The sequence below is a fragment of the Protopterus annectens genome, chromosome 16.part0, assembly GCF_019279795.1.
Source record: "Protopterus annectens isolate FY-2018-M chromosome 16.part0, PAN1.0, whole genome shotgun sequence".
In the NCBI taxonomy this organism is placed as follows: domain Eukaryota; kingdom Metazoa; phylum Chordata; order Ceratodontiformes; family Protopteridae; genus Protopterus; species Protopterus annectens.
The window spans coordinates 863,769,229-863,796,143 of record NC_056750.1 but is presented as its reverse complement, the minus strand read 5'-3'; positions in this window follow the sequence as shown (position 1 = coordinate 863,796,143).

Sequence of the window (26,915 nt, the reverse complement as noted above, 5' to 3'; positions counted from 1 at the left end):
ACCACAGAGCTATGCTTGTTAGTGGTACTACAGTGCTATGCTTGTCAGTGGTACTATGGAGTTCTGCTTGTCAGTGGTACCAAGGAGCTCTGCTTCTCAATGGTACTGTGGAGATATGCTTATCAGTGGTACCAAGAAGCTATGCTTGTCAGTGGTACTATGGAGCTATGCTTGTCAGTGGTACCAAGGAGCTATGCTTGTCAGTGGTACTACAGAGCTATGCTTGTCAGTGGTACCAAGGAGCTATGCTTGTCAGTGGTACCAAGGAGCTATGCTTCTCAGTGGTACTACAGAGCTATGCTTGTCAGTGGTACCAAAGAGCTATGCTTGTCAGTGGTACTACAGAGCTATGCTTGTCAATGGTACCAAGGAGCTATGCTTGTCAGTGGTACCAAGGAGCTATGCTTGTCAGTGGTACCAAGGAGCTATGCTTGTCAGTGGTACCAAGGAGCTATGCTTGTCAGTGGTACGAAGGAGCTATGCTTGTCAGTGGTACCAAGGAGCTATGCTTGTCAGTGGTACCAAGGAGCTATGCTTGTCAGTGGGACCAAGGAGCTATGCTTGTCAGTGGTACCACAGAGCTATGCTTGTCAGTGGTACCATGGAGCTATGCTTGTCAGTGGTACCAAGGAGCTATGCTTGTCAGTGGTACTACAGAGCTATGCTTGTCAGTGGTACCAAGGAGCTATGCTTGTCAGTGGTACCAAGGAGCTATGCTTTTCAGTGGTACTACGGAGCTATGCTTGTCAGTGGACCAAGGAGCTATGCTTGTCTCTGGGAGCTATGCTTGTCAGTGATGCCAAGGAGCTATGCTTGTCAGTGGTACTATGGTACTATGCTTGTCAGTGGTATCAAGGAGCTATGTCTGTCAGTGGTAACAAGGAGCTATGCTTGTCAGTGGTATTAAGGAGCTATGCTTGTCAGTGGTACTACAGAGCTATGCTTGTCAGTGGTACCAAGGAGCTATGCTTGTCAGTGGTACTAAGGAGCTATGCTTGTCAGTGGTACTACAGAGCTATGCTTGTCAGTGGTACCAAGGAGCTATGCTTGTCAGTGGTACCAAGGAGCTATGCTTGTCAGTGGTACCAAGGAGCTATGCTTGTTAGTGGTACTACAGAGCTATGCTTGTCAGTGGTACTACAGAGCTATGCTTGTCAGTGGTACCAAGGAGCTATGCTTGTCAGTGGTATTAAGGAGCTATGCTTGTTAGTGGTACTACAGAGCTATGCTTGTCAGTGGTACTATGGAGCTATGCTTGTCAGTGGTACCAAGGAGCTATGCTTGTCAGTGGTACTATGGAGCTATGCTTGTCAGTGGTACCAAGGAGCTATGCTTGTCAGTGGTACCAAGGAGCTATGCTTGTCAGTGGTACCAAGGAGCTATGCTTGTCAGTGGCACCATGGAGCTATGCTTGTCAGTGGTAGCAAGGAGCTATGCTTGTCAGTGGTACCAAGGAGCTATGCTTGTCAGTTGTATTATGGAGCTATGCTTGTTTGTGGTACTACAGAGCTATGCTTGTCAGTGGTACTATGGAGCTATGCTTGTCAGTGGTACCAAGGAGCTATGCTTGTCAGTGGTACTATGGAGCTATGCTTGTCAGTGGTACCAAGGAGCTATGCTTGTCAGTGGTATTAAGGAGCTATGCTTGTCAGTGGTACTATGGAGCTATGCTTGCCAGTGGTACCAAGGAGCTATGCTTGTCAGTGGTACTATGGAGCTATGCTTGTCAGTGGTACCAAGGAGCTATGCTTGTCAGTGGTACCAAGGAGCTATGCTTGTCAGTGGTACTACAGAGCTATGCTTGTCAGTGGTACTATGGAGCTATGCTTGTCAGTGGTACCAAGGAGCTATGCTTGTCAGTTGTATTAAGGAGCTATGCTTGTCAGTGGTACTACAAAGCTATGCTTGTCAGTGGTACTATGGAGCTATGCTTGTCAGTGGTACTATGGAGCTATGCTTGTCAGTGGTACCAAGGAGCTATGCTTGTCAGTGGTACTATGGAGCTATGCTTGTCAGTGGTACCAAGGAGCTATGCTTGTCAGTGGTACTACAGAGCTATGCTTGTCAGTGGTACCAAGGAGCTATGCTTGTCAGTGGTACTATGGAGCTATGCTTGTCAGTGGTACCAAGGAGCTATGCTTGTCAGTGGTACTACAGAGCTATGCTTGTCAGTGGTACCAAGGAGCTATGCTTGTCAGTGGTACCAAGGAGCTATGCTTGTCAGTGGTACTAAGGAGCTATGCTTGTTAGTGGTACTACAGAGCTATGCTTGTCAGTGGTACTATGGAGCTATGCTTGTCAGTGGTACCAAGGAGCTATGCTTGTCAGTGGTACCAAGGAGCTATGCTTGTCAGTGGTACTATGGAGCTATGCTTGTCAGTGGTACCAAGGAGCTATGCTTGTCAGTGGTACTATGGAGCTATGCTTGTCAGTGGTACCAAGGAGCTATGCTTGTCAGTGGTACCAAGGAGCTATGCTTGTCAGTGGTACCAAGGAGCTATGCTTGTCAGTGGTACTACAGAGCTATGCTTGTCAGTGGTACCAAGGAGCTATGCTTGTCAGTGGTACCAGGGAGCTATGCTTGTCAGTGGTACCAAGGAGCTATGCTTGTCAGTGGTACTACAAAGCTATGCTTGTCAGTGGTACTATGGAGCTATGCTTGTCAGTGGTACTATGGAGCTATGCTTGTCAGTGGTACCAAGGAGCTATGCTTGTCAGTGGTACTATGGAGCTATGCTTTTCAGTGGTACCAAGGAGCTATGCTTGTCAGTGGTACTATGGAGCTATGCTTGTCAGTGGTACCAAGGAGCTATGCTTGTCAGTGGTACTATGGAGCTATGCTTGTCAGTGGTACCAAGGAGCTATGCTTTACAGTGGTACTACAGAGCTATGCTTGTCAGTGGTACCAAGGAGCTATGCTTGTCAGTGGTACTACAGAGCTATGCTTGTCAGTGGTACCATGGAGCTATGCTTGTCAGTAGTACCAAAGAGCTATGCTTGTCAGTGGTACTACAAAGCTATGCTTGTCAGTGGTACTATGGAGCTATGCTTGTCAGTGGTACCAAGGAGCTATGCTTGTCAGTGGTACTATGGAGCTATGCTTGTCAGTGGTACCAAGGAGCTATGCTTGTCAGTGGTACTATGGAGCTATGCTTGTCAGTGGTACCAAGGAGCTATGCTTGTCAGTGGTACTACAGAGCTATGCTTGTCAGTGGTACCAGGGAGCTATGATTGTCATTGGTACCAGGGAGCTTTGCTTGTCAGTGGTACCAAGGAGCTATGCTTGTCAGTGGTTCTATGGAGCTATGCTTGTCATTGGTACCAATGAGCTATGCTTGTCAGTGGTACTATGGAGCTATGCTTGTCAGTGGTACCAAGGAGCTATGCTTGTCAGTGGTACCAAGGAGCTATGCTTGTCAGTGGTACTACAGAGCTATGCTTGTCAGTGGTACCAAGGAGCTATGCTTGTCAGTGATACCAAGGAGCTATGCTTGTCAGTGGTACTGTGGAGCTATGCTTGTCAGTGGTACCAAGGAGCTATGCTTGTCAGTGGTACTATGGAGCTATGCTTGTCAGTGGTACCAAGGAGCTATGCTTGTCAGTGGTACTACAGAGCTATGCTTGTCAGTGGTACCAAGGAACTATGCTTGTCAGTGGTACCAAGGAGCTATGGTTGTCAATGGTGCTATGGAGCTATGCTTTCCAGTGGTAGTACAGAGCTATGCTTGTCAGTGGTACTATGGAGCTATGCTTGTCAGTGGTACCAAGGAGCTATGCTTGTCAGTGGTACCAAGGAGCTATGCTTGTCAGTGGTACCAATGAGCTATGCTTGTCAGTGGTACAAAGGAGCTATGCTTGTCAGTGGTACTATGGAGCTATGCTTGTCAGTGGTACCAAGGAGCTATGCTTGTCAGTGGTACTAAGAAGCTATGCTTGTTAGTGGTACTACAGAGCTATGCTTGTCAGTGGTACCAAGGAGCTATGCTTGTCAGTGGTACCAAGGAGCTATGCTTGTCAGTGGTACTACAGAGCTATGCTTGTCAGTGGTACTATGGAGCTATGCTTGTCAGTGGTACCAAGGATCTCTGCTTGTCAGTGGTGCTATGGAGCTATGCTTGTCAGTGGTACCAAGCTTCTACGCTTGCCAGTGGTACTACAGTGCTATGCTTGTCAGTGGTATCAAGAAAATATGTTTGTCAGTGGTATTAAGGAGCTATGCTTGCCAGTGCTACACAGGAGCTATGCTTGTCAGTGGTACCATGGAGCTATGCTTGTCAGTGGTACCAAGGAGCTATGCTTGTCAGTGGTATTAAGGTGATATGCTTGTTAGTGGTACTACAGCGCTATGCTTGTCAGTGGTACTATGGTGTTATGTTTGTCAGTGATACCAAAGAGCTATGCTTGTCAGTGGTACTACGGAGCTATGCTTGTCAGTGGTATTACAGAGCTATGCTTGTCAGTGACACCAATGAACTATGCTTGTCAGTTGTACTATGGAGCTATGCTTGTCAGTGGTACCAAGGAGCTATGCTTGTCAATGGTACCAAGGAGCTATGCTTGTCAATGGTACCAAGGAGCTATGCTTGTCAGTGGTACCAGGGGAGCTATGCTTGTCAGTGGTACTATGGAGTTCTGTTTGTCAATGGTACCAAAGAACTCTGCTTCTCAATGGTACTGTGGAGATATGCTTATCAGTGGTACCAAGAAGCTATGCTTGTCAGTGGTACCAAGGAGCTATGCTTGTCAGTGGTACCAAGGAGCTATGCTTGTCAGTGGTACTACAGAGCTATGCTTGTCAGTGGTACCAAGGAGCTATGCTTGTCAGTGGTACCAAGGAGCTATGCTTGTCAGTGGTACTATGGAGCTATGCTTGTCAGTGGTACTACAGAGCTATGCTTGTCAGTGGTACCAAGAAGCTATGCTTGTCAGTGGTACCAAGGAGCTATGCTTGTCAGTGGTACTACAGAGCTATGCTTGTCAGTGGTACCAAGGAGCTATGCTTGTCAGTGGTATTAAGGAGCTATGCTTGTTAGTGGTACTACAGAGCTATGCTTGTCAGTGGTACTATGGAGCTATGCTTGTCAGTGGTACCAAGGAGCTATGCTTGTCAGTGGGAGCTATGCTTGTCAGTGGTACCAAGGAGCTATGCTTGTCAGTGGTACCAAGGAGCTATGCTTGTCAGTGGTACTACAGAGCTATGCTTGTCAGTGGTACCAAGGAGCTATGCTTGTCAGTTGTACCAAGGAGCTATGCTTGTCAGTGGTACCAAGGAGCTATGCTTGTCAGTGGGACCAAGGAGCTATGCTTGTCATTAGGAGCAAAGAGCTATGCTTGTCAGTGGTATTAAGGAGCTATGCTTGTTAGTGGTACCAAGGAGCTATGCTTGTCAGTGGTATTAAGGAGCTATGCTTGTTAGTGGTATGAGAGCTATTCTTCTCAGTGGTACCAAGGAGCTATGCTTGTCAGTGGTACCAAGGAGCTATGCTTGTCAGTGGTACCAATGAGCTATGCTTCTCAGTGGTACTACAGCGCTATGCTTGTCAGTGTTATGTTTGTCAGTGATACCAAAGAGCTATGCTTGTCAGTGGTACTACGGAGCTATGCTTGTCAGTGGTGCTATGGAACTATGGTTGTCAGTGGTACCAAGGAGCTATGCTTGTCAGTGGTACTACAGAGCTATGCTTATGAGTGGTACCAAGGAGCTATGCTTATCAGTTGTATTAAGGAGCTATGCTTGTTAGTGGTACAACAGGTCTATGCTTGTCAGTGGTACTACGGAGCTATGCTTGTTAGTGGTACCAAGGAGCTATGCTGGTCAGTGGTACCAAGGAGCTATGCTTGTCAGTGTTACTATGGAGCTATGCTTGTCAGTGGTACCAAGGAGCTATGCTTGTCAGTGGTACCAAGGAGCTATGCTTGTCAGTGGTACCAAGGAGCTATGCTTGTCAGTGTTACTATGGAGCTATGCTTGTCAGTGGTACCAAGGAGCTATGCTTGTCAGTGGTACTATGGAGCTATGCTTGTCAGTGGTACCAAGGAGCTATGCTTGTCAGTGGTACTAAGGAGCTATGCTTGTCAGTTGTACCAAGGAGCTATGCTTGTCAGTGGTACCAAGGAGCTATGCTTGTCAGTGGGACCAAGGAGCTATGCTTGTCAGTGGTACTATGGAGCTATGCTTGTCAGTGGTACCAAGGAGCTATGCTTGTCAGTGGTACCAAGGAGCTATGCTTGTCAGTGGTACTAAGGAGCTATGCTTGTCAGTGGTATTAAGGAGCTATGCTTGTCAGTGGTACCAAGGAGCTATGCTTGTCAGTGGTACTATGGAGCTATGCTTGTCAGTGGTACCAAGGAGCTATGCTTGTCAGTGGTACTACAGAGCTATGCTTGTCAGTGGTACCAAGGAGCTATGCTTGTCAGTGGTACTACAGAGCTATGCTTGTCAGTGGTACCAAGGAGCTATGCTTGTCAGTGGTACCAAGGAGCTATGCTTGTCAGTGGTACTATGGTGCTATGCTTGTCAGTGGTACCAAGGAGCTATGCTTGTCAGTGGTACCAAGGAGCTATGCTTGTCAGTGGTACTATGGAGCTATGCTTGTCAGTGGTACTATGGAGCTATGCTTGTCAGTGGTACCAAGGAGCTATGCTTGTCAGTGGTACCAAGGAGCTATGCTTGTCAGTGGTAACAAGGAGCTATGCTTGTCAGTGGTATTAAGGAGCTATGCTTGTCAGTGGTACCAAGGAGCTATGCTTGTCAGTTGTAGCAAGGAGCTATGCTTGTCAGTGGTATTAAGGAGCTATGCTTGTCAGTGGTACTACGGAGCTATGCTTGTCAGTGGTACCAAGGAGCTATGCTTGTCAGTGGTACTATGGAGCTATGCTTGTCAGTGGTACCAAGGAGCTATGCTTGTCAGTGGTACCAAGGAGCTATGCTTGTCAGTTGTACTATGGAGCTATGCTTGTCAGTGGTACCAAGGAGCTATGCTTGTCAGTGGTACCAAGGAGCTATGCTTGTCAGTGGTACCAAGGAGCTATGCTTGTCAGTGGTACCAAGGAGCTATGCTTGTCAGTGGTACCAAGGAGCTATGCTTGTAAGTGGTACCAAGGAGCTATGCTTGTTAGTTGTACTACAGAGCTTGTCAGTGGTACCAAGGAGCTATGCTTGTCAGTGAGCTATGGTTGTCAGTGGTACCAAGGAGCTATGCTTATCAGTGGTACCAAGAAACTATGCATATCAATGGTACTGTAGAGCTATTCCTGTCAGTGGTACTGTGGAACTATGCTTGTCAGTGGTACTACAGAGCTATGCTTGTCAGTGGTACCAAGGAGCTATGCTTGTCAGTGGTACTACAGAGCTATGGTTGTAGTGGTACCAAGGGGCTATGCTTGTCAGTGGTACCAAGGAGCTATGATTGTCAGTGGTACGAAGGAACTATGCTTGTTAGTGGTACTACAGAGCTATGCTTGTCAGTGGTACTATGGAGCTATGCTTGTCAGTGGTACCAAGGAGCTATGCTTGTCAGTGGTACCAAGGAGCTATGCTTGTCAGTGGTACTATGGAGCTATGCTTGTCAGTGGTACCAAGGAGCTATGCTTGTCAGTGGTACTATGGAGCTATGCTTGTCAGTGGTACCAAGGAGCTATGCTTGTCAGTGGTACCAAGGAGCTATGCTTGTCAGTGGTACCAAGGAGCTATGCTTGTCAGTGGTACTACAGAGCTATGCTTGTCAGTGGTACCAAGGAGCTATGCTTGTTAGTGGTACCAAGGAGCTATGCTTGTCAGTGGTATTAAGGAGCTATGCTTGTTAGTGGTAAGACAGAACTATGCTTCTCAGTGGTACTATGGAACTATACTTGTCAGTGGTACCAAGGAGCTATGCTTGTCAGTGGTACCAAGGAGCTATGCTTGTCAGTGGTACTATGGAGCTATGCTTGTCAGTGGACCAAGGAGCTTTGCTTGTCTCTGGGAGCTATGCTTGTCAGTGGTACCAAGGAGCTTTGCTTGTCAGTGGTATTAAGGAGCTATGCTTGTTAGTGGTACCAAGGAGCTATGCTTGTTAGTGGTACTACAGAGCTATGCTTGTCAGTGGTACCAAGGAGCTATGCTTGTCAGTGGTACCAAGGAGCTATGCTTGTCAGTGGTACTAAGGAGCTATGCTTGTCAGTGGTACCAAGGAGCTATGCTTGTCAGTGATACCAAGGAGCTATGCTTGTCAGTGGTACTATGGAGCTATGCTTGTCAGTGGTACCAAGGAGCTATGCTTGTCAGTGGTACTACAGAGCTATGCTTGTCAGTGGTACCAAGGAGCTATGCTTGTCAGTGGTACTATGGAGCTATGCTTGTCAGTGGTACCAAGGAGCTATGCTTGTCAGTGGTACTACAGAGCTATGCTTGTCAGTGGTACCAAGGAGCTATGCTTGTCAGTGGTACCAAGGAGCTATGCTTGTCAGTGGTACCAAGGAGCTATGCTTGTCAGTGGTACTACAGAGCTATGCTTGTCAGTGGTACCAAGGAGCTATGCTTGTCAGTTGTATTATGGAGCTATGCTTGTCAGTGGTACCAAGGAGCTATGCTTGTCAGTGGTACTACAGAGCTATGCTTGTCAGTGGTACCAAGGAGCTATGCTTGTCAGTGGTATTAAGGAGCTATGCTTGTCAGTGGTACCAAGGAGCAATGCTTGTCAGTGTCACTAAGGTGCTATGCTTGTCAGTGGTACCAAGGAGCTATGCTTGTCAGTGGTACTATGGAGCTATGCTTGTCAGTGGTACCAAGGAGCTATGCTTGTCAGTGGTACTACAGAGCTATGCTTGTCAGTGGTACTATGGAGCTATGCTTGTCAGTGGTACCAAGGAGCTATGCTTGTCAGTGGTACCAAGGAGCTATGCTTGTCAGTGGTACTACAGAGCTATGCTTGTCAGTGGTACCAAGGAGCTATGCTTGTCAGTGGTACCAAGGAGCTATGCTTGTCAGTGGTACTAAGAAGCTATGCTTGTTAGTGGTACTACAGAGCTATGCTTGTCAGTGGTACCAAGGAGCTATGCTTGTCAGTGGTACCAAGGAGCTATGCTTGTCAGTTGTACCAAGGAGCTATGCTTGTCAGTGGTACCAAGGAGCTATGCTTGTCAGTGGGACCAAGGAGCTATGCTTGTCAGTGTTACTATGGAGCTATGCTTGTCAGTGGTACCAAGGAGCTATGCTTGTCAGTGGTAAGACAGAGCTATTTTTGTCAGTGGTACGAAGGAGTTATGCTTGTCAGTTGTACCAAGGAGCTATGCTTGTCAGTGGTATTAAGGAGCTATGCTTGTTAGTGGTATGAGAGCTATTCTTCTCAGTGGTACTATGGAGCTATGCTTGTCATCGACCAAGGAGCTATGCTTGTCACTGGAACTACGGAGTTATTCTTGTCAAGTGGTACCAAGGAGCTATGCTTGTCAGTGGTATTAAGGAGCTATGCTTGTTAGTGGTACCAAGGAGCTATGCTTGTCAGTGGTACCAAGGAGCTATGCTTGTCAGTGGTACTAAGGAGCTATGCTTGTCAGTGGTACCAAGGAGCTTTGCTTGTCAGTGGTACCAAGGAGCTATGCTTGTCAGTGGTACTATGGAGCTATGCTTGTCAGTGGTACCAAGAATCTATGCTTGCCAGTGGTTCTACAGAGCTATGCTTGTCAGTGGTACTAAGAAGCTATGCTGGTTAGTGGTACCAATGAGCTGTGCTTGCCAGTGGTACCAAGGAGCTATGCTTGTCAGTGGTACCAAGGAGCTATGCTTGTCAGTGGTACTATGGAGCTATGCTTGTCAGTGGTACCAAGGAGCTATGCTTGTCAGTGGTACCAAGGAGCTTTGCTTGTCAGTGGTACCAAGGAGCTATGCTTGTCAGTGGTTCTATGGAGCTATGCTTGTCAGTGGTACCAAGGAACTATGCTTGTCAGTGGTACTAAGAAGCTATGCTTGTTAGTGGCACCAAGTAGCTTTGCTTGTCAGTGGTACCAGGAGCTATGCTTATCAGTGGTACCAGGGAGCTATGATTGTCATTGGTACCAAGGAGCTTTGCTTGTCAGTGGTACCAAGGAGCTATGCTTGTCAGTGGTACCAAGGAGCTATGCTTGTCAGTGGCACCAAGGAGCTATGCGTGTCAGTGGTACTATGGAGCTTTGCTTGTCAGTGGTACCAAGGAGCTATGCTTGTCAGTTGTACTATGGAGCTATGCTTGTCAGTGGTACCAAGGAGCTATGCTTGTCAGTTGTACTATGGAGCTATGCTTGTCAGTGGTACCAAGGAGCTATGCTTGTCAGTGGTACTACATAGCTATGTTTGTCAGTGGTATTAAGGAGCTATGCTTGCCAGTGCTACACAGGAGCTATGCTTGTCAGTGGTACCATGGAGCTATGCTTGTTTGTGGTACCACAGAGCTATGCTTCTCAGTGGTACTATTGAGCTATGCTTGTCAGTGGTACCAAGGAGCTATGCTTGTCAGTGGTACTATGGAGCTATGCTTGTCAGTGGTACCAAGGAGCTATGCTTGTCAGTGGTAAGACAGAGCTATTTTTGTCAGTGGTACCAAGGAGCTATGCTTGTCAGTGGTACCAAGGAGCTATGCTTGTCAGTGGTACCAAGGAGCTATGCTTGTCAGTGGTACTACAGAGCTATTTTTGTCAGTGGTACCAAGGAGCTATGCTTGTCAGTGGTACCAAGGAGCTATGCTTGTCAGTGGTACCAAGGAGCTATGCTTGTCAGTGGTACCAAGGAGCTATGCTTGTTAGTGGTTCTACAGAGCTATGCTTGTCAGTGGTACCAAGGAGCTATGCTTGTCAGTGGTACCAAGGAGCTATGCTTGTCAGTGGTACCAAGGAGCTATGCTTGTCAGTGGTACTAAGGAGCTATGCTTGTCAGTGGTACCAAGGAGCTATGCTTGTTAGTGGTACTACAGCGCTATGCTTGTCAGTGGTACCAATGAACTATGCTTGTCAGTGGTACCAAGGAGCTATGCTTGTCAGTGGTACTATGGAGCTATGCTTGTCAGTGGTACCAAGGAGCTATGCTTGTCAGTGGTACTAAGGAGCTATGCTTGTCAGTGGTACTATGGAGCTATGCTTGTCAGTGGTACCAAGGAGCTATGCTTGTCAGTGGTACTATGGAGCTATGGTTGTCAATAGTACCAAGGAGCTATGCTTGTCAGTGGTACTAAGAAGCTATGCTGGTTAGTGGTACCAGGAGCTATGCTTGTCAGTGGTACTAAGAGCTATGCTTGTCAGTGGTACCAAGGAGCTATGCTTGTCAGTGGTACTACAGAGCTATGCTTGTCAGTGGTACCAAGGAGCTATGCTTGTCAGTGATATTAAGGAGCTATGCTTGTCAGTGGTACCAAGGAGCTATGCTTGTCAGTGGTAACAAGGAGCTATGCTTGCCAGTGGTAGCAAGGAGCTATGCTTGTCAGGGGTACTATGGAACTATGGTTGTCAGTGGTACCAAGGAGCTATGCTTGCAAGTGGTAGCAAGGAGCTATGCTTGTCAGTGGTACTAATAAGCTATGCTTGTCAGTGGTAACAAGGAGCTATGCTTGTCAGTGGTATTAAGGGGCTATGCTTGTCAGTGGTACCAAGGAGCTAGGCTTGTCAGTAGTAGCAAGGAGCTATGCTTGTCAGTGGTACTACAGAGCTATGCTTGTCAGTGGTACCAAGGAGCTATGCTTGTCAGTGGTACGAAGGAGCTATGCTTGTCAGTGGTACCAAGGAGCTATGCTTGTCAGTGGTACCAAGGAGCTATGCTTGTCAGTCATACCAAGGAGCTATGCTTGTCAGTGAGACCAAGGAGCTATGCTTGTCAGTGGGACCAAGGAGCTATGCTTGTTATTTGGAGCAAGGAGCTATGCTTGTCAGTGGTATTAAGGAGCTATGCTTGTCAGTTGTACTACGGAGCTATACTTGTCAGTGGTACCAAGGAGCTATGCTTTTCAGTGGTACTAGGAAGCTATGCTTGTTAATGGTACTACAGAGCTGTGCTTTTCAGTGGTACCAAGGAGCTATGCTTGTCAGTGGTACCAAGTAGCTATGCTTATCAGTGGTACTATGGAGCTATGCTTGTCAGTGGTACCAAGGAGCTATGCTTCTCATTGGTACCAAGGAGCTATGCTTTTCCATGGTACTAAGAAGCTATGATTGTTAGTGGTACTACAGAGCTATGCTTGTCAGTGGTACCAAGGAGCTATGCTTGCCAGTATTACCAAGGAGCTATGCTTGTCAGTGGTATTAAGGAGCTATGCTTGTCAGTGGTACTAAGGAGCTATGCTTGTCAGTGGTACCAAGGAGCTATGCTTGTCAGTGGTACTATGGAGCTATGCTTGTAGTGGTACCAAGGAGCTATGCTTGTCAGTGGTACTACAGAGCTATGCTTGTCAGTGGTACCAAGGAGCTATGCTTGTCAGTGGTACAAAGGAGCTATGCTTGTCACTGGTACCAAGGAGCTATGCTTGTCAGTAGTACCAAGGAGCTATGCTTGTCAGTGGTACTATGGAGCTATGCTTGTCAGTGGTACCAAGGAGCTATGCTTGTCAGTGGTACCAAGGAGCTATGCTTGTCAGTGGTAAGACAGAGCTATTTTTGTCAGTGGTACCAAGGAGCTATGCTTGTCAGTGGTACCAAGGAGCTATGCTTGTCAGTGGTACCAAGGAGCTATGCTTGTCAGTGGTACTATGGAGCTATGCTTGTCAGTGGTACCAAGGAGCTATGCTTGTCAGTGGTACTACAGAGCTATGCTTGTCAGTGGTACCAAGGAGCTATGCTTGTCAGTGGTACCAAGGAGCTATGCTTGTCAGTGGTACTATGGAACTATGGTTGTCAGTAGTACCAAGGAGCTATGCTTGTCAGTGGTACTAAGAAGCTATGCTTGTTAGTGGTACCAAGATGCTATGCTTGTCAGTGGTAGTAAGGAGCTTTGCTTGTCAGTGGTACCAAGGAGCTATGCTTGTCAGTGGTTCTATGGAGCTATGCTTGTCATTGGTACCAATGAGCTATGCTTGTCAGTGCTACTAAGAAGCTATGCTTGTTAGTGGTACCAAGGAGCTATGCTTGTTAGTGGTACTACAGAGCTATGCTTCTCAGTGGTACCAAGGAGCTATGCTTGTCAGTGGTACTACGGAGCTATGCTTGTCAGTGGTACCAAGGAGCTATGCCTTTCAGTGGTACTGTGGAGCTATACTTTTCAGTGGTATTAAGTAGCTATGCTTGTCCGTGGTACCAAGGAGCTATGCTTGGCAGTGGTGCCAAGGAGATATTCTTGTCAGTCGTACCAAGGAACTATGCTTGTCAGTGATACCAAGGAGCTATGCTTGTCAGTGGTACCAAGGAGCTATGCTTGTCAGTGGTACCAAGGAGCTATGCTTGCCAGTGATACCAAGGAGCTATGCTTGTCAGTGGTACTATGGAGCTATGCTTGTCAGTGGTACCAAGGAGCTATGCTTGTCAGTGGTACTATGGAGCTATGCTTGTCAGTGGTACCAAGGAGCTATGCTTGTCAGTGGTACTAAGAAGCTATGCTTGTTAGTGGTACTACAGAGCTATGCTTATCAGTGGTACCAGGGAGCTATGCTTGTCAGTGGTACCAAGGAGCTATGCTTGTCAGTGGTACTACAGAGCTATGCTTGTCAGTGGTACCAAGGAGCTATGCTTGTCAGTGGTACTAAGGAGCTATGCTTGTCAGTGGTACCAAGGAGCTATGCTTGTCAGTGGTACTACAGAGCTATGCTTCTCAGTGGTACCATGGACCTATGCTTGTCAGTGGTACTATGGAGCTATGCTTGTTAATGGTACAATGGAGATCTGCTTGTCAGTGGTACCAAGGATCTGTGCTTGTCAGTGGTACCAAGGAGCTATGCGTACCAGTGGTACCAAGGAGCTATGCTTGTCAGTGATGCCATGGAGCTATGCTTGTCAGTGGTACCAAGGAGCTATGCTTTACAGTGGTACTATGGAGCTATGCTTGTCAGTGGTACCAAGGAGCTATGCTTGTCAGTGGTACTATGGAGCTATGCTTGTCAGTGGTACCAAGGAGCTATGCTTGTCAGTGGTACCAAGGATCTATGCTTGTCAGTGGTACTACAGAGCTATGCTTGTCAGTGGTACTAAGAAGCTATGCTTTTCAGTGGTACTACAGAGCTATCCTTGCCAGTGGTACCAAGGAGCTATGCTTGTCAGTGGTACCAAGATGCTATGCTTGTCAGTTGTACTATGGAGCTATTCTTGTCAGTGGTACTATGGTGCTATGTTTGTCAGTGGTACCAAGGAGCTATGCTTGTCAGTTGTACTACAGAGCTATGCTTGTCAGTGGTACCAAGGAGCTATGCTTGTCAGTGGTACCAAGGAGCTATGCTTGTTAGTGGTACCACAGAGCTATGCTCTCAGTGGTACTATGGAGCTATGCTTGTCAGTGGTACTACAGAGCTATGATTGTCAGTGGTACCAAGGAGCTATGCTTGTCAGTGGTACCAAGGAGCTATGCTTGCCAGTATTACCAAGGAGCTATGCTTGTCAGTGGTATTAAGGAGCTATGCTTGTCAGTGGTACCAAGGAGCAATGCTTGTCAGTGGTACTATGGAGCTATGCTTGTCAGTGGTACCAAGGAGCTATGCTTGTCAGTGGTACCAAGGAGCTATGCTTGTCAGTGGTACCAAGGAGCTATGCTTGTCAGTGGTACCAAGGAGCTATGCTTGTCAGTGATACCAAGGAGCTATGCTTGTCAGTGGTACTGTGGAGCTATGCTTGTCAGTGGTACCAAGGAGCTATGCTTGTCAGTGGGACCAAGGAGCTATGCTTGTCAGTGGTACCAAGGAGCTATGCTTGTCAGTTGTACCAAGGAGCTATGCTTGTCAGTGGTACCAAGGATCTATGCTCGTCAATGGTGCTACTGAGCTATGCTTGTCAGTGGTAACAAGGAGCTATGCTTGTCAGTGGTACCAATGAGCTATGCTTGTCAGTGGTATTAAGGAGCTATGCTTGTCAGTGATGCCAAGGAGCTATGCTTGTCAGTGGTACTATGGTATTATGCTTGTCAGTGGTATCAAGGAGCTATGCTTGTCAGTGGTACCAAGGAGCTATGCTTGTCAGTGGTACTACAGAGCTATGCTTGTTAGTGGTTCCAAGGAGCTATGCTTGTCAGTGGTACCAAGGAGCTATGCTTGTCAGTGGTACTACAGAGCTATGCTTGTCAGTGGTACTATGGAGCTATGCTTGTCAGTGGTACCAAGGAGCTATGCTTGTCAGTGGTACTATGGAGCTATGCTTGTCAGTGGTACCAAGGAGCTATGCTTGTCAGTGGTACTACAGAGCTATGCTTGTCAGTGGTATTAAGGAGCTATGCTTGTCAGTGGTACCAAGGAGCTATGCTTGTCAGTGGTAACAAGGAGCTATGCTTGTCAGTGGTATTAAGGAGCTATGCTTGTCAGTGGTACCACAGAGCTATGCTTGTCAGTGGTACTATGGAGCTATGCTTGTCAGTGGTACCAAGGAGCTATGCTTGTCAGTGCTATGCTTGTCAGTGGTACTACAGAGTTATGCTTGCCAGTGGCACCAAGGAGCTATGCTTGTCAGTGGTATCAAGGATCTATGCTTGCCAGTGGTACTACAGACCTATGCTTGTCAGTAGTACTATGGAATTATGCTTGTCAGTGGTACCAAGGAGCTATGCTTGTCAATGGTGCTATGGAGCTATGCTTGTCAGTGGCACCAAGGAGCTATGCTTGTCCGTGGTACTGTGGAGCTATGCTTGTCAGTGGTACTATGCTTGCCAGTGGTACTACAGAGCTATGCTTGTCAGTGGTACTAAGGAGCTATGCTTGTCAGTGGTACCAAGGAGCTATGCTTGTCAGTGGTACTAAGAAGCTATGCTTGTTAGTGGTACTACAGAGCTATGCTTGTCAGTGGTACCAAGGAGCTATGCTTGTCAGTGGTACCAAGGAGCTATGCTTGTCAGTGGTACTACAGAGCTATGCTTGTCAGTGGTACCTAGGACCTATGCTTGTCACTGGTATTAAGGAGCTATGCTTGTCAGTTGTACTATGGAGCTATACTTGTCAGTGGTACCAAGGAGCTATGCTTGTCAATGGTACTTCAGAGCTATGCTTGTCAGTGGTACCAAGGAGCTTTGCTTGTCAGTGGTACCAAGGAGCTATGCTTGTCAGTGGTACCAAGGAGCTATGCTTGTCAGTGGTACTACAGAGCTATGCTTGTCAGTGGTACCAAGGAGCTATGCTTGTCAGTGGTACTATGGAGCTATGCTTGTCAGTGGTACCAAGGAGCTATGCTTGTCAGTGGTACTAAGGAGCTATGCTTGTCAGTGGTACCAAGGAGCTATGCTTGTCAGTGGTACCAAGGAGCTATGCTTGTCAGTGGTACTATGGAGCTATGCTTGTCAGTGGTACCAAGGAGCTATGCTTGTCAGTGGTACTAAGAAGCTATGCTTGTTAGTGGTACTACAGAGCTATGCTTGTCAGTGGTACCAAGGAGCTATGCTTGTCAGTGGTACCAAGGAGCTATGCTTGTCAGTGGTATTAAGGAGCTATGCTTGTTAGTGGTACTACAGAGCTATGCTTGTCAGTGGTACTACAGAGCTATGCTTGTCAGTGGTACCAAGGACCTATGCTTGTCAGTGGTACCAGGAGCTATGCTTATCAGTAGTACTACGGAGCTATGCTTGTCAGTGGTACCAAGGAGCTATGCTTGTCAGTTGTACTACAGAGCTATACTTGTCAGTGGTACCAAGGAGCTATGCTTGTCAGTGATACCAAGGAGCTATGCTTGTCAGTGGTACTATGGAGCTATGCTTGTCAGTGGTACCAAGGAGCTATGCTTGTCAGTGGTACCAAGGAGCTATGCTTGTCAGTGGTACTACAGAGCTATGCTTGTCAGTGGTACAAGAGCTATGCTTGTCAGTGGTACCAAGGAGCTATGCTGGTCAGTGGTACCAAGGTGCTATGCTTGGCAGTGTTACTATGGAGCTATCCTTGTCAGTGGTACCAAGAAGCTATGCTTGTCAGTGGTACCAAGGAGCTATGCTTGTCAGTGGTACTATGGAGCTATGCTTGTCAGTGGTACCAAGGAGCTATGCTTGTCAGTGGTACTAAGAAGCTATGCTTGTTAGTGGTACTACAGAGCTATGCTTGTCAGTGGTACTACGGAGCTATGCTTGTCAGTGGTACCAAGGAGCTATGCTTGTCAGTGGTACCAAGGAGCTATGCTTGTCAGTGGTACTACGGAGCTATGCTTGTCAGTGGTACCAAGGAGCTATGCTTGTCAGTGGTACTGTGGAGCTATGCTTGTCAGTGGTACCAAGGAGCTATGCTTGTCAGTGGTACTATGGAGCTATGGTTGTCAGTGGTACCAATGAGCTATGCTTGCTAGTGATACCAAGGTGCTATGCTTGTTAGTGGTACTACAGATCTATGCTTGTCAGTGGTACCAAGAGCTATGCATCTCAGTGGTACTAGGGAGCTATGCTTGTCAGTGGTACCAAGGAGCTATGCCTGTCAGTGGTATTAAGGATCTATGCTTGTCAGTGGTACCAAGGAGCTATGCTTGTCAGTGGTACTACAGAGCTATGCTTGTCAGTGGTACCAAGGAGCTATGCTTGTCAGTGGTACCAAGGAGCTATGCTTGTCAGTAATACCAAGGAGCTATGCTTGTCAGTGGTACTATGGAGCTATGCTTGTCAGTGGTACTACAGAGCTATGCTTGTCAGTGGTTTCAAGGAGCTATGCTTGTCAGTGGTACTGCAGAGCTATGCTTGTCAGTGGTGTCAAGGAGCTATGCTTGTTAGTGGTACTACAGAGCTATGCTTGTCAGTGGTACTATGGAGCTATGCTTGTCAGTGGTACCAAGGAGCTATGCTTGTCAGTGGTACTATGGAGCTATGCTTGTAGTGGTACCAAGGATCTATGCTTGTCAGTGGTACCAAGGAGCTATGCTTGTCAGTGGTACTACAGAGCTATGCTTGTCAGTGGTACCAAGAAGCTGTGCTTGTCAGTGGTACCAAGGAGCTATGTTTATCAGTGATACCAAAGAGCTATGCTTGTCAGTGGTACCAAGGAGCTATGCTTGTCAGTGGTAAGACAGAGCTATTTTTGTCAGTGGTACCAAGGAGCTATGCTTGTCAGTGGTACGAAGGAGCTATGCTTGTCAGTGGTACCAAGGAGCTATGCTTGTCAGTGGTACCAAGCAGCTATGCTTATCAGTAGTACTACAGAGCTATACTTGTCAGTGGTACCAAGGAGTTATGCTGTTCAGTGGTACCAAGGAGCTATGCTTGTTAGTGGTTCTACAGAGCTATGCTTGTCAGTGGTACTATGGAGCTATGCTTGTCAGTGGTACCAAGGAGTTATGCTGTTCAGTTCTACTTTGGAGCTATGCCTGTCAGTGGTACTACGGAGCTATGCTTGTCAGTGGTACCAAGGAGTTATGCTGTTCAGTTCTACTTTGGAGCTATGCTTGTCAGTGGTACCAATGAGCTGTGCTTGTCAATGGTACTACAGAGCTATGCTTGTCAAGTGGTACCAAGGAGCTTTGCTTGTCAGTGGTACCTAGGGAGCTATGTTTGTTAGTGGTACCAAGTAGCTATGCGTGTCATTGCTACAAAGGAGCTATGCTTGTCAGTGGTACCAAGGAGCTATGTTTGTTAGTGCTACTACAGAGCTATGCTTCTCGGTGGTACTATGGAGCTATGCTTATCAGTGGTACCAATGAGCTGTGCTTGTCAGTGGTACTACAGAGCTATGCTTGTCAGGGGTACTATGGTTGCCAGTGGTACGAAGGAGCTATGCTTGTCAGTGGTACTATGGAGCTATGCTTGTCAGTGGTACCAAGGAGCTATGCTTGTCAGTGGTACCAAGGAGCTATGCTTGTCAGTGGTACTAATGAGCTGTGCTTGTCAGTGGTACTACAGAGCTTTGCTTGTCAGGGGTAACAAGGAGCTATGCTTGCTAGTGGTATTAAGGAGCTATGCTTGTTAGTGGTACTATGTAGCCATGCTTGTCAGTGGTACTACAGAGCTATGCTTGTCAGTGGTACCAAGGAGCTATGCTTGTCAGTGGTACTACAGAGCTATGCTTGTCAGTGGTACCAAGGAGCTATGCTTGTCAGTGGTACTGAGAAGCTATGCTTGTCAGTGGTACTACAGAGCTATGCTTGTCAGTGCTACTTTGGAGCTATGCTTGTCAGTAATACCAAGGAGCTACGCTTGTCAGTTGTACTATGGAGCTATGCTTGTCAGTGGTACCAAGGAGCTATGCTTGTCAATGGTACCAAGAAGCTATGCTTGTCAGTGGTACTAAGGAGCTATGCTTGTCAGTGGTACTACAGAGCTATGCTTGTCAGTGGTACTATGGAGCTATGCTTGTCAGTGGTACCAAGGAGCTATGCTTGTCAGTGGTACTAAGAAGCTATGCTTGTTAGTGGTACTACAGAGCTATGCTTGTCAGTGGTACTATGGAGCTATGCTTGTCAGTGGTACCAAGGAGCTATGCTTGTCAGTGGTACTAAGAAGCTATGCTTGTTAGTGGTACTACAGAGCTATGCTTGTCAGTGGTACCAAGGAGCTATGCTTGTCAGTGGTACCAAGGAGCTATGCTTGTCAGTGGTACTATGGAGCTATGCTTGTCAGTGGTACCAAGGAGCTATGCTTGTCAGTGGTACCAAGGAGCTATGCTTGTCAGTGGTACTAAGGAGCTATGCTTGTCAGTGGTAGTATGGAGCTATGCTTGTCAGAGGTACCAAGGAGCTAGGCTTTTCAGTGGTACTACGGAGCTATGCTTGTCAGTGGTACCAAGATGCTATGCTTGTCAGTGATGCCAAGGAGCTATGCTTGTCAGTGGTACTACAGAGCTATGCTTGTCAGTGGTACTATGGAGCTATGCTTGTCAGTGGTACCAAGGAGCTATGCTTGTCAGTGGTACTATGGAGCTATGCTTGTCTGTGGTACCAAGGAGCTATGCTTGTCAGTGGTACTGTGGAGCTATGCTTGTCAGTGGTACTATGGAGCTATGCTTGTCAGTGGTACCAAGGAGCTATGCTTGTCAGTGGTACCAAGGAGCTATGCTTGTCAGTGGTACTACAGAGCTATGCTTGTTAGTGGTACCAAGGAGCTATGCTTGTCAGTGGTACCAAGAAGCTATGCTTGTCAGTGCTACTAAGGAGCTATGCTTGTCAGTGGTACTATGTAGCTATGCTTGTCAGTGTTACCAAGGAGCTATGCTTGTCAGTGGTACCAAGGAGCTATGCTTGTCAGTGGTATTAAGGAGCTATGCTTGTTAGTGGTACTACAGCGCTATGCTTGTCAGTGGTACCAATGAACTATGCTTGTCAGTGGTACCAAGGAGCTATGCTTGTCAGTGGTACTAAGGAGCTATGCTTGTCAGTGGTACTACAGAGCTATGCTTGTCAGTGGTACTATGGAGCTATGCTTGTCAGTGGTACCAAGGAGCTATGCTTGTCAGTGGTACTAAGAAGCTATGCTTGTTAGTGGTACTACAGAGCTATGCTTGTCAGTGGTACTATGGAGCTATGCTTGTCAGTGGTACCAAGGAGCTATGCTTGTCAGTGGTACCAAGGAGCTATGCTTGTCAGTGGTACCAAGGAGCTATGCTTGTCAGTGGTACCAAGGAGCTATGCTTGTCAGTGGTACTACAGAGCTATGCTTGTCAGTGGTACCAAGGAGCTATGCTTGTCAGTGGTACTACAGAGCTATGCTTGTCAGTGGTACCAAGGAGCTATGCTTGTCAGTGGTACTACAGAGCTATGCTTGTCAGTGGTACCAAGGAGCTATGCTTGTCAGTGGTACTAAAGAGCTATGCTTTTCTGTGGTACCAAGGAGCTATGCTTGTCATTGGTAAAAAGGAGCTATGCTTGTTAGTGGTACTACAAAGCTATGCTTGTCAGTGGTACTATGGAGCTATGCTTGTCAGTGGTACCAAGGAGCTATGCTTGTCAGTGGTACTATGGAGCTATGCTTGTCAGTGGTACCAAGGAGCTATGCTTGTCAGTGGTACTATGGAGCTATGCTTGTCAGTGGTACCAAGGAGCTATGCTTGTCAGTGGTACTATGGAGCTATGCTTGTAGTGGTACCAAGGAGCTATGCTTGTCAGTGGTACTATGGAGCTATGCTTGTAGTGGTACCAAGGAGCTATGCTTGTCAGTGGTACCAAGCAGCTATGCTTGTCAGTAGTACGAAGGAGCTATACTTGTCAGTGGTACCAAGGAGCTATGCTTGTCAGTGGTACCAAGGAGCTATGCTTGTCAGTGGTACTATGGAGCTATGCTTGTCAGTGGTACTACAGAGCTATGCTTGTCAGTGGTACCAAGGAGCTATGCTTGTCAGTGGTACGAAGGAGCTATGCTTGTCACTGGTACCAAGGAGCTATGCTTGTCAGTGGTACCAAGGAGCTATGCTTGTTAGTGGTACTACAGAGCTATGCTTGTCAGTGGTACTACAGAGCTATGCTTGTCAGTGGTACCAAGGAGCTATGCTTGTCAGTGGTACTATGGAGCTATGCTTGTCAGTGGTACCAAGGAGCTATGCTTGTCAGTGGTACTACAGAGCTATGCTTGTCAGTGGTACCAAGGAGCTATGCTTGTCAGTGGTACTATGGAGCTATGCTTGTCAGTGGTACCAAGGAGCTATGCTTGTCAGTGGTACTATGGAGCTATGCTTGTCAGTGGTACCAAGGAGCTATGCTTGTCAGTGGTACTATGGAGCTATGCTTGTCAGTGGTACCAAGGAGCTATGCCTGTCAGTGGTACTATGGAGCTATGCTTGTCAGTGGTACCAGAGAGCTATGCTTGTCAGTGGTAAAACAGAGCTACTTTTGTCAGTGGTACCAAGGAGCTATGCTTGTCAGTGGTACCAAGGAGCTATGCTTGTCAGTGGTACCAAGGAGCTATGCTTGTCAGTGGTACTATGGAGCTATGCTTGTCAGTGGTACCAAGGAGCTATGCTTGTCAGTGATAACAAGGAGCTGTGCTTGTCAGTGATAACAAGGAGCTATGCTTGTCAGTGGTACCAAGGAGCTATGCTTGTCAGTGGTACCAAGGAGCTATGCTTGTCAGTGGTACCAAGGAGCTATGCTTGTCAGTGGTACTAAGGAGCTATGCTTGTTAGTGGTACTACAGAGCTATGCTTGTCAGTGGTACTATGGAGCTATGCTTGTCAGTGGTACCAAGGAGCTATGCTTGTTAGTGGTACTACAAAGCTATGCTTGTCAGTGGTACTATGGAGCTATGCTTGTCAGTGGTACCAAGGAGCTATGCTTGTCAGTGGTACTAAGAAGCTATGCTTGTTAGTGGTACTACAGAGCTATGCTTGTCAGTGGTACCAAGGAGCTATGCTTGTCAGTGGTACTATGGAGCTATGCTTGTCAGTGGTACCAAGGAGCTATGCTTGTCAGTGGTACTAAGAAGCTATGCTTGTCAGTGGTACCAAGGAGATATGCTTGTCAGTGGTACTACGGAGCTATGCTTGTCAGTGGTACCTAGGGACTATGCTTGTCAGTGGTACTACAGAGCTATGCTTGTCAGTGGTACTACAGAGCTATGCTTGTCAGTGGTACCAAGGAGCTATGCTTGTCAGTGGTACTATGGAGCTATGCTTGTCAGTGGTACCAAGGAGCTATGCTTGTCAGTGGTACTAAGAAGCTATGCTTGTTAGTGGTACTACAGAGCTATGCTTGTCAGTGGTACTAAGGAGCTATGCTTATCAGTGGTACCAAGGAGCTATGCTTATCAGTTGTATTAAGGAGCTATGCTTGTTAGTGGTACAACAGAGCTATGCTTGTCAGTGGTACTATGGAGCTATGCTTGTCAGTGGTACCAAGGAGCTATGCTTGTCAGTGGTAAGACAGAGCTATTTTTGTCAGTGGTACGAAGGAGTTATGCTTGTCAGTTGTACCAAGGAGCTATGCTTGTCAGTGGTACCAAGGAGCTATGCTTGTCAGTGGTACTACAGAGCTATGCTTGTCAGTGGTACCAAGGAGCTATGCTTGTCAGTGGTACTATGGAGCTATGCTTGTCAGTGGTACCAAGGAGCTATGCTTGTCAGTGGTACCAAGGAGCTATGCTTGTCAGTGGTACTAAGGAGCTATGCTTGTCAGTGGTACTATGGAGCTATGGTTGTCAGTGGTACCAAGGAGCTATGCTTGTCAGTGGTACCAAGGAGCTATGCTTGTCAGTGGTACTAAGAAGCTATGCTTGTTAGTGGTACTACAGAGCTATGCTTATCAGTGGTACCAAGGAGCTATGCTTGTCAGTGGTACCAAGGAGCTATGCTTGTCAGTGTTACTATGGAGCTATGCTTGTCAGTGGTACTATGGGACTATGCTTGTCAGTGGTACCAAGGAGCTATGCTTGTCAGTGGTACCAAGGAGCTATGCTTGTCAGTGGTACCAAGGAGCTATGCTTGTCAGTGGTACCAAGGAGCTATGCTTGTCAGTGGTACTACAGAGCTATGCTTGTCAATGGTACCAAGGAGCTATGCTTGTCAGTGGTACCAGGGGAGCTATGATTGTTAGTGGTACTACAGAGCTATGCTTGTCAGTGGTACTATGGAGCTATGCTTGTCAGTGGTACCAAGGAACTATGCTTGTCAGTGGTACTATGGAGCTATGCTTGTCAGTGGTACCAAGGAGCTATGCTTGTCAGTGGTACTATGGAGCTATGCTTGTCAGTGGTACCAAGGAGGTATGCTTGTCAGTGGTGCTAAGGAGATATGCTTGTAAATGGTACCACAGAGCTATGCTTGTCAGCGGTACCAAGGAGCTATGCATATCAGTGGTACCAAGGAGCTATGCTTGTCAGTGGTACTACAGAGCTATGCTTGTCAGTGGTACTACAGAGCTATGCTTGTCAGTGGTACCAAGGAGCTATGCTTGTTAGTGGTACTACAGAGCTATGCTTGTCAGTGGTACTAAGGACCTATGCTTGTCAGTGGTACCAGGAGCTATGCTTATCAGTAGTACTATGGAGCTATGCTTGTCAGTGGTACGAAGGAGCTATGCTTGTCAGTGGTAACAAGGAGGTATGCTTGTCAGTGGTAACAAGAAGCTATGCTTGTCAGTGGTAACAAGGAGCTATGCTTGTCAGTGGTATTAAAGAGTTATGCTTGTTAGTGGTATCACAAGCTATGCTTCTCAGTGGTACTTCGGAGCTATGCTTGTCAGTGGTACTATGGAGCTATGCTTATCAGTGGTACCATGAAGCTATGCTTGTCAGTGGTACTATGGAGCTATGCTTGTCAGTGGTACCAAGGAGCTATGCTTGTCAGTGGTACTACAGAGCTATGCTTGTCAGTGGTACCAAGGAGCTATGCTTGTCAGTGGTACCAAGGAGCTATGCTTGCCAGTGGTACTACAGAGCTATGCTTGTCAGTGGTACCAAGGAGCTATGCTTGTCAGTGGTACCAAGGAGCTATGCTTGTCAGTGGTATTAAGGAGCTATGCTTGTCAGTGGTACCAAGGAGCTATGCTTGTCAGTGGTGTCAAGGAGCTATGCTTGTTAGTGGTACTACAAAGCTATGCTTGTCAGTGGTATTATGGAGCTGTACTTCTCAGTGGTACCAAGGAGCTATGCTTGTCAGTGGTACTATGGAGCTATGCTTGTAGTGGTACCAAGGAGCTATGCTTGTCAGTGGTACCAAGCAGCTATGCTTGTCAGTAGTACGAAGGAGCTATGCTTGTCAGTGGTACCAAGGAGCTATGCTTGTCAGTGGTACCAAGGAGCTATGCTTGTCAGTGGTACCAAGGAGCTATGCTTGTTAGTGGTTCTACAGAGCTATGCTTGTCAGTGGTACTATGGAGCTATGCTTGTCAGTGGTACCAAGGAGCTATGCTTGTCAGTGGTAAGACAGAGCTATTTTTGTCAGTGGTACCAAGGAGCTATGCTTGTCAGTGGTACCAAGGAGCTATGCTTGTCAGTGGTACTACAGAGCTATGCTTGTCAGTGGTACCAAGGAGCTATGCTTGTCAGTGGTACTAAGGAGCTATGCTTGTCAGTGGTACCAAGGAGCTATGCTTGTCAGTGGTACCAAGGAGCTATGCTTGTCAGTGGTACCAAGGAGCTATGCTTGTCAGTGGTACCAAGACACTCTGCTTGTCAGTGGTACCAAGTAGCTATGCTTGTCAGTTGTTTTAAAAAGTTATGCTTGTCAGTGGTACTACAGAGCTATGCTTGTCAGTGCTACTTTGGAGCTATGCTTGTCAGTAATACCAAGGAGCTATGCTTGTCAGTGGTACCAAGGAGCTATGCTTGTCAGTGGTACTATGGAGCTATGCTTGTCAGTGGTACCAAGGAGCTATGCTTGTCAGTGGTACTAAGGAGCTATGCTTGTCAGTGGTACCAATGAACTATGCTTGTCAGTGGTACCAAGGAGCTATGCTTGTCAGTGGTACTAAGGAGCTATGCTTGTCAGTGGTACTATGTAGCTATGCTTGTCATTAGTACCAAGGAGCTATGCTTGTCAGTGGTACTAAGAAGCTATGCTGGTTAGTGGTACTACAGAGCTATGCTTATCAGTGGTACCAGGGAGCTATGATTGTCATTGGTACCAGGGAGCTTTGCTTGTCAGTGGTACCAAGGAGCTATGCTTGTCAGTGGTACTAAGGAGCTATGCTTGTCAGTGGTACTATGGAGCTATGCTTGTCAGTGGTACCAAGGAGCTATGCTTGTCAGTGGTACTATGGAGCTATGCTTGTCAGTGGTACCAAGGAGCTATGCTTGTCAGTGGTACCAAGGAGCTATGCTTGTTAGTGGTACCAAGGAGCTATGCTGGTCAGTGGTACCAAGGAGCTATGCTTGTCAGTGGTACCAAGGAGCTATGCTTGTCAGTGGTACTCAGAAGCTATGCTTGTTAGTGGTATTACAGAGCTGTGCTTATCAGTGGTACCAAGGAGCTATGCTTATCAGTGGTACCAAGGAACTATGCTTGTCAGCAGTACCATGGAGCTATGCTTGTCAGTGGTAGCAAGGAGCTATGCGCTTCAGTTGTACTTTGGAGCTATGCTTGTCAGTGGTACCAAGGAGCTATGCTTGTCAGTGGTACTACAGAGCTATGCTTGTCAGTGGTGCAAAGGAGCTATGCTTGTCAGTGGTACCAAGGAGCTATGCTTGTTAGTGGTACTACAGAGCTATGCTTGTCAGTGGTATCACAGAGCTATGCTTTTCATTGGTACCAAGGAGCTATGCTTGTCAGTGGTACCAAGGAGCTATGCTTGTCAGTGGTACTACAGAGCTATGCTTGTCAGTGGTACTACAGAGCTATGCTTGTCAGTGGTACCAAGGAGCTATGCTTGTCAGTGGTACTATGGAGCTATGCTTGTCAGTGGTACCAAGGAGCTATGCTTGTCAGTGGTACTATGGAGCTATGCTTGTCAGTGGTACCAAGGAGCTATGCTTGTTAGTGGTACTACAGAGCTATGCTTGTCAGTGGTACCAATGAGCTATGCTTCTCAGTGGTACCATGGACCTATGCTTGTCAGTGGTACTATGGAGCTTTGCATGTCACTGGTACCCAGGATCTATGCTTGCCAGTGGTACTACAGAGCTATGCTTGTCAGTGGTACCAAGGAGCTATGCTTGTCAGTGGTACTACAGAGCTATGATTGTCAGTGGTACCAAGGAGTTATGCTTGTCAGTTGATCCACGAAGCTATGCTTGTCAGTGGTATTAAGGAACTATGCTTGTTATTGGTACTACAGAGCTATGCTTGTCAGTGGTACCAAAGAGCTATGCTTGTCATTGGTACCAAGGTGCTATGCTTATCAGTGGTACCAAGGAGCTATGCTTGTCAATGGTACGTCAGAGCTATGCTTGTCAGTTGTACTATGGAGCTTTACTTGTCAGTGGTACCAAGGAGCTATGCTTGTCAATGGTACATCAGAGCTATGCTTGT